The following is an 8,656-nucleotide window of genomic DNA, read 5'->3' on the forward strand; positions in this document are numbered from 1 at the left end:
GCCAGTGATTTCACAGAATCACCAGTGTTCTTGCACACTGTAAGACCGAACATTACAAGCTTCTGAAAGCAAATAGATGGTTTTAACTCAAACATTTCAAAAAGTGAATTCACCGCTAATTTTCTGATGACTATGAACTGATTTATTATTGTGTACTGTATACAGTGTTCAACCACTTTGGGTCATATTGGTAATAGTACTCAAACATTTTTAATGAATCTGTCTGACGTTGGTCTGACGTCAACACGTATGTGCTCCGCCCCCGACGTGCCGAGACGTTCTATCCTTCACCACATGCTTCACCAGAGTCCGCCCACCATTATCTGCTCGCCTCTGTTGAAATCGCTCAAACTTTTAAGAATACTTTGCCCACCGTGCTCTCACTGCCGGAATCGTGATCCTTTTTAGGCCGCACTACTCTGGTGAGTTACGTCTTGCCTTTGCACAGTATTTAAATGATGTGTTATTCATTTCTGCATATAATGCACTTTGTGTCGCATGGTGTGTTAGTTTGATTTGAGCTCTTGTTAGCTAGCCTACATTTAATATCTGCCTCACTTGAAAAACGATTTAACTTACGTGTAAGACAGTATTTTTATATTGTTTTAAGTTATATCTCAAAGTGGAACGTTTGTGTTGCAATAGTTTTCTGGAAAAGTCGAACCTAAAATGGCGGCAGGCGGCGCGTTTTCTTTCTTCTTTTTGTTACCGCATGTTTTTATTAACTTAGAGGATTTACGTTCATTTGATCCACTACAATGTACCACAACCGTGCGTTCTGCATGTTTGTAAAAGCAAGCTAACTTGAAACACTAGACTATTCATTTTTACAAGGTAATTTATACCCCCCAGCGTTTTCAAATACATGTAACTCAGCAAAGGTAACGATCGCACAGTGATGATTTTAATAATTCTATAATATGTGGAATTTCAGCTTTAATCTGATATCTTATCTTGGTTTTTAAATGTTAAGAAGCCCTGAGACAAAGTTTCGTGAACAAGAACCGCTCGGTACCGACGGCTGCCGGATTTAACAGATTAATAGTCTAGTGTTTCAAGTTAGCTTGCTTTTACAAACATGCAGAACGCACGGCTATGGTATAACGTTAGTGGATAAAATGAACGTAAATCCGCTATGCCTCTAATCTAAATTAATAAAACATGCACAGACATGCATGCTGTAACAAAAAAGAAGAAAAGCACTCCGCCTGCCGCCATTTTAGGTTCGAAAATAGTGTTTCTCAGATCATTTTGTGAAAACATTGCAACCCAGCTAACCTTCAATGTTTTTTCTCTTAAGGAAACTGAAGCAACTGGCAGATATATGGCTTCTTCAATCTGGTAAGCCTCACAATGGAGAAACTGTGACGCGCGGGGGTGCGAGTGAAGCCTCGCTGTGGCATGCCATGCTTACGGCCCCTACACACACGGCGGCAGGCTTGTCTGAAGCTCGACCAACAACCACTCACATGAATATCCCGCCCAGGACACACAAGCACGCGGTTTGATTGGCTAGAGCTTGTACTGGCATATGATTTGATTGTCACAATGCAGTTTGGCATAGCGTAACGTCACTCCATTCAAAGTGAATGGAGTGATGTTACGGCCCCTACACACAACGGCGTGCGTTGACGCTTCTGCCCATTCACTTTGAATGGGGTGACGTCACGCTTAGCCGAACTGCATTGTGGGAGCAAAGCATAGCTTTCATGTGATTGGTTGTTGGTCTATCTTCAGACATGCCCACTGGCAAGTGCCGCCGTTTGTAGGGGCTGTTACACTGTAGGTGCTGCAGCCCCTTCCCGCATCCATGTTTATTCCACATGGTTACTAAAATGTGAATGAATATTTAGTGCTCAACACTGAAATTATATATGTGTTGGCCTGTGAATATTGTTACGTTTTCCAATGGCTTGGAAATGCAAACTTTGTGCTGCTGTCTTTGATACAAGGGCAGAGTTACTTGAACATTATAACATTATTATTCCCTTGATTTAAAAGTTAATGCAGACTACCTTTGCCCTGCGGCGCAATGAGATCATCAATGATGAGCTACCTGTTGGAGAGATCCTGGAACGCTGACCTGCCTTGAAAATGGAGTCACAGGTGAAAATATTTTCTTTATTACAACTATATAATTATTTTGTGTGCCTTGTCACTGATAACTTTGACATGTTTACTCAGATTTAGCATGTTATGTTTCTGTTTATCTCTGCTGCCTTCAGTCCACATATACATTGTACTGTGAATTAAATAGTCATTTTATATTTTAGCAGAGTTTCACAGGATAACAAACCTCAACCTGAAGAACCACTTCTATGCAGAGTTGGATAGACATGTCCTCCATCTTCAGAGCCTGTTCAGGAAGAAGGCGGCAAGCAAGGAAAGGAAACTGAAGTTCTGGATCAGCTATTTGCCTCCTATGACCTCCAGGTGAGTCGGTTATGCCTCTTGGTGTTTTATTCTCATACTAGAGTGGATTATCTTTGTCAAAATGTTAATCTCTTCAGTCATGGAAGAGCACTTTCTTGTGATATCAATTGTTGTGTGGCTATACTGTTTAGCATCCAAAGTAAAACAAAGATATGTTCTCACACTCAGGGAGCAAGGTGACGTCCATGTCCGACGTGCTGCTGTCCTCCGTGCTCTGCCTGCATATCTGCATGAAGATGACTCCACGTTTCTGAGGCTGTGGCATGTAAGTCAGCATAATAACTGTTTTCAATGTATGTGACAGATCATCCAAAAATATAGTTTATCTTGTTACATTGTTTCAGGAGCTCTATCGCATTATTTGAATTTTTATAGTGAAAAAATTATAATAAATGATAGATTGAGTTTGAAAAAGTATGAACTGTCCTGGTGTCATCGAAGCTTGATTCTGTCACTGAGGTGTTAATCAAACATTATCTCTTGTGTTGCTCATGAATATGATTTCTACTTTAGGATTTATTTGAAATTAAGCTCTTTAGGTTTCAGTGTAAAAAATGGGCTCACGTGATTTAATAAAATACACAATCATGAGGGCTTTCTTTCCTGCAGCATCAGTGTTCAATACAAAATAATTTCTAGTGTTCCCCATATTTTTTTGTATGTGTAGTAGGGAGAGATTATACTGTAAATACATATTCAGTTGCCAGTTTATTAGGTACAACTAGCTAATAGTAACAGTCTAATACAGTGATAAAATGAATCCTACCCTTATGAAGGTTATAAATGTTTTTTTGTTGAAAGCATTTATGTCAACTGATTGGTTATTTTGGAGGCTGACGTTTCTGGTGCTGTAACATTATGTTGTGCAATGCTAATAGGCGTTTCCTTAAACCCACATTAGGCACAAACATACGGTTATTTGATGTGATATGTCGCCGATGTATTTTTCAGAAAACACATTTCTGAGAGAGGCAATTTGGGTAACGTTTATCTGTTCTTGTCATCAGGTGGAGCAGTCTAATGATCCAGACACAGAGGGCATCGCGGTCGGACTTCTCATGATCGGTGCCAGGTCAACAGACACCACGCTCTTCTGCCCAGAGAGCATCGCTGTTGTCATTGAGGGTAACGGAGTTATCCAACTCCCCACACTGGCTGCCGCATTCATCCTGCTTTTTGCACTGACCTTTGCCCTGCATCTGAGCTACCCAAAAGACTTGATCAACACTTTCGACTTCACCCAGAAAGTGTTGATGAGCCTGGATGAGGGGACCTTGAAGCCCAGGGTGTTGAGCCTGAAAAAGCTTTTGGCAGTTTAATCCTACCAACAAAGTTGCACTTTAACAATCACACACACACCACACACACTGTTCTCCTCTGTTTACATCCTGCTGCTTTACATCTGTGTTCTGTTGTGTTCATTGACAGATTTGTTACGGTTCAGCTTCAAGTTGAAGGACTGTTCGTAGATGTTGTTTTATACTTTTATATGTATTGGGTCTTTATGGTCCATGTGTTAAATTAATACGCAGAACTGTTCCTGAAAATTGTGTTCACTCATAAGTGATGGTTAAAATACACACAGATATTTCTCAAGGCCCTAGCACTGTTTTTAAGGTGTTTTTTAAATGTATTTAAGTGTTAAATATATTGAATTTGTATTGTGCTAAAATGCCTTGTTCTTTTGTAGTGGAAATGGAATGTTGGTGATTTGCCACAGCTGTTCAAATTATCAATAAATGCATTTTTATATATACACGGTGTGTTTGGAGATAATTCATTACACTATTCTACATTATTATTATATTCTATTTAGCCCAACAATATAGTTAATTTCAATCACTAGCTTGGGTCAAATAAACAACCCAATGTATGGTTTATATTTATTTAACCCAGTGATGTAGTTAATTTCAATCACTAGCTTGGGTCAAATAAACAACCCCGCACATGGGTTAAAATGATCCAGCCCAGCGTATGGGTTAAGACAACCCAGCGCGTGTTCTGTCTTATAGTGAATCAGCAGCTGGGTTATGATTGGGTTATTTTTTAACCCAGTAGTTTTAAGAGTGTATTGAACATTTCTTTATTTTTTAAAACTTTTAATCTTAAAACAAAACAATAGTGAATTTGAAACTGAACATTATCTGTATTTATTTTGGTGACATTCATATCATGTTATGGTTTATCTGTACTGTTTGAGAAGCAGTATGAGTAAGTAACGCCAAGGTGGAACCTTTGGCAGGTGAGCAGTGACATCTGGGTTATTTTAGGGGGGACACTTCCGCCCCCTCCTCAGTAGCAATCCAGACGATCAACCGGATCCTGTGTATAATTATTGCTGCTTCACTTTTCTGTTTTCTACAGGTCAGTACATGATGAAAATGATCGATGTTAACTTGTGTGAATTAGATATGATGTTGGAGATGTTTAGGAGAGTGTGTCAGAAAGTTTTGAGCATGTTTGACATAGTAACGGTATTTTAAAAATACTAAACTGTCGGCAACAATAGATGCCATTTTCGCGGGCTTCAGCCGCGCCTGGGTAAGTGTGACCTGAGCGAAGGCTCGCAGGCAGGTTAGCTGCTGCGCACGGGTAATATGTTTTGTTGACCTGAGTGAAGTCTTGCAGGCACATTGCCTTGTTTTTTGTTTATTAACATTGACAGTGTATTTTTGTGATCTCCATAATATGTTATATTTGGTAACGATAGATATATTGATATAAAGTATTATTTGATAGCGTTATGTGTTTATATTGACTATGTTGAATTTCTCCTTGAGATACAGTAATTGACTGTGACAGACGGATAACTTAAATGGAGAAATGTGATGTTTGTAAAGTACAGCTATTTTAATGTAACTGTGTACTTTGAATTTTGAAAAGAAGCAATCCAGACGATCAACCGGATCCTGTGTATAATTATTGCTGCTGCACTTTTCTGTTTTCTACAGAAATCATTTATTGTTGCTGTGGTACCCAAGCTTTTGGGACCCGTAACACCTTTTTTGTGCAGCTGAGTATCAAGAACTGTGCTTCAAATAGTGATAGGATTAATTGTAGTGCTCCACCTGTAAACATGTATGTTTCTATGTTAATTTGAGTAAAGTTCCATTGTGATTGACATCATTGTTGTTTTCTATGGTTGCCAATTGACCCACAGTCAATGGTTCATGAACAGTTCATGTACATGAACAGTTCAGGAACAGTTCATAGCCAGCCATTGAATTATATTCAGTGACTGGGTATGAACTTTTCATGAAGTTGTTATGAACAGTTCTTGATATGTTCTTGGTTGAAAACTGAATATCCCTACACACTCACTGAAAACTCAATTTCATGAATTGTTCATGAACCTGCCTAAAACCATATTCCATGAATTGTTCATGAACCATTCCAGCACAGGAGTTTCATGAGTAGTTCATGAACTGCCCTAGTGCCATTTAATGTTCATGATTATTTCATGAACAGTTCATCAACTTTGTTATGAGCTGTTTATGAGCTGTTCATGAATATGGTTCACTGATATTCCATGAACTTTTCATGACAAGTTCATGAACAGTTCACTATCATTTCATTGGGGCGAGGCCCCCGCGCAGCCCTTTCGGTCCAAGCCCACCTGGGGTTGCCTCACGACCTGTGTAAACCAGCTGCCTATAACCTGTCGGTTAATAGCCAGCAGGGCTCGTTGCTAAAGCCTGGTTTTAACCATAGACTGTATATATAAATGGACGTAGGGTCCGCGACGTCACCCATAGGATTCTGCAGAGTTGCCGAGAAGCCCATAGTAGGCGGAGTCGGCCACTAACGGCTCGACAGTGACGTCAGAGTTCAACTCCCACCTACTCCAGCCTGCTCCAAATAAGGGCAAAGTGGCGGAGCCGAGGCGGGACCTCCTGCCACCGAGCTGAAAGTTCCAGAGCTAGCTGAAGCTACCAAGCTAAGCTAACATGCTCCCCATCTGCACACTGCCGTGGCATTTTACGTTTCTAAGGTAAGCGGACATGAAACTATTCAGCAACACTATCAATAATAATCTAAGTTATTGAGTTTTTAGCATAATACTTCAGAATCTTAAAATCCCTTAATGTTTGTATGCAATTGTGCTAAATTCAACACTGGAATCAAGCAAATATTAATATGTTTGCATGGCATTAGTTATTTATATTTTGATATCACTTAACTATACGTTTAATACATTTAAGTCAAGCTAAGATACATTTGATTTTAGCTAGTTAGTGCTCTTACCTGTGAGGCCTCCTCCAAACAGCATAATAACTAGACTGTATCATTAATACTAAGTACCAGTTCTAGATCCTTGACTTTAGACAAACAATTCAAAAGACAACATGTATTTAAAGACCAATCTTTATTTGAATGTGCCTCTTAACCTGATATATTAGTTATACAGTAATAGTATTGACAATCTAAAAAAACTGAGCAACTCAAAAGTCAACTTTATATGTCTTATTGTCTAAAGCATTTATTATTTTCATTTCCCCCTCTCATATTCAGTGTGGATGGATTGAGACAGCATGGTGTCCAGAGAGCTGCTGAGACTTCAGGGAATAACCTCCGTGTGATGGACGTCCAGTCTGTTGGTTTGGAGAGGACTGAGGGTCTTTCCTCAGCGAGGAGGACCAGGCCTGATGGAGGAGCCCATGCTGGGCAAAGCTGATACCAACTGCACAGGCCTAGTCTGTCACTTTATTTGACTAAATGTGTTTACTTATACATTTAATAGGTTACCTATTAAATTACAGAAGGTGGACCTTCTGTCCATATGTGCTTTTTATATAAAACATTTGATTAACTTTTGGTTCACATTTCAATAAATTGTATTTGTACTCCTTTTGTCCATTATTCTTACTGAAAATGTTAGATTACACATTCACATCTGACTGAAGATTGGCCCAATTTATTTGTGACGTTGCAAACTCTGCGGTGCAAGGCACAGGTGATGTGAAGCTCATAAAGCGAGGCAAATAGAAATAATCAGCAGATGGAGTGTAGATGTGGAAATAGGTGCATTCGATCAGCTGACTGTTTTTACAATAAAAGTAGTTTCTTAGTGTACTGGTCTTAAAACCTCATAACATCAGCTTTTAATGTTCCTCTTGGATGTTCTTCTTGACCCTCAGAGAAGGAGAACATGTCGTGTCTTTCAGGCATGTCCTTTCCTAACAAAAATTACTGGAAACATAAAACGTATTATTGCAGAACAAGTGTGTTATTTATGAAAGCAGTGTCTTTGTGTGTTTATGGGCTGTAGATATAATTATTTTGTAATTGTAATGTTTTCTTTTTATTTCAACAGTGAGCTACAAAGACAATCAGATTATGAATGAACAGTATGAAGTTCATCAACATTGAAATATATGTTATTATCAAAATAATATTGAACTGTTATCAAAACGTAGTGCAACTGTAGAAGCTTGCTCTATTGTCTCACTGAAATAATCACTTTTACCACGTTTTTTACAGACAATATTGAGAGATAAATAGTAGCAGTTCTCACGATGTGTTAAATATCTTTGCCTTCAATACATTAAATTAGAAAGCTGACAAAATCATAGTGCTTGTTAACATCTAAATGTAACTTTTTGCATGGAAAAAACCCTCAACTTAACTGATGTGTAGGTGATCTAGTATTTAGTATTGTTTAATGGAATGTATATCAGTTTATTCAAGTCAATACTTCATTCATTTAAACCAATATCTTTCTTGATTATTTGTACAGTATGAAAAAAGAGTCTTTGTACCTGAGCTGAAGTTCACTGCTGTGAGGAGTCCAGTTATGTCTCTCATTCTCTGGTCCAGCCTGTCTGCATCACCTGGACACCTTAAACAAACAGATATATATGTAAAGTACCATGTGTACAAACAATATAACTGATTCTCTTCTGTTGAACATGTTGGATTGTGTATTGTCCGAGTCAGGGTCCTTTTTATTTTACTGTAACTTTGGAAGTTGTGTTACCAATGCTTACTGTTTATTTGATACCCATTTGGTAATGCAATTAATAAAAACAACAAGGTTTGGATTCGTTCTTCAGATGACTGTGACGTTAACGTGTAAGCTCAATAATGAACTCCAGCTCAACCAACCATATTGTAATATCTAAGTAATCATCTTGAAATATGACATTAATAATTGTAATATACACATCTTATTTTGAGGTTGATTTCACATACACTACTTTGACGTTCACTTGTCTACATACTT

At 38.4% G+C, this 8,656-nt stretch overlaps 1 long non-coding RNA gene across 1 annotated transcript; it reads left to right on the top strand.

The window, feature by feature from the left end:
- The first annotated feature begins 337 nt into the window (after positions 1-337).
- LOC117448960 (uncharacterized) lies at positions 338-2,428 on the top strand. Its single transcript, XR_004552428.2, has 4 exons — positions 338-422; positions 1,301-1,341; positions 2,002-2,106; positions 2,274-2,428. It is a non-coding gene; the product is annotated as an uncharacterized lncRNA (long non-coding RNA).
- The last annotated feature ends 6,228 nt before the right edge of the window (positions 2,429-8,656 follow it).

Source organism: Pseudochaenichthys georgianus, chromosome 7, assembly GCF_902827115.2.
Source record: "Pseudochaenichthys georgianus chromosome 7, fPseGeo1.2, whole genome shotgun sequence".
NCBI classification, from domain to species: Eukaryota; Metazoa; Chordata; class Actinopteri; order Perciformes; family Channichthyidae; genus Pseudochaenichthys; species Pseudochaenichthys georgianus.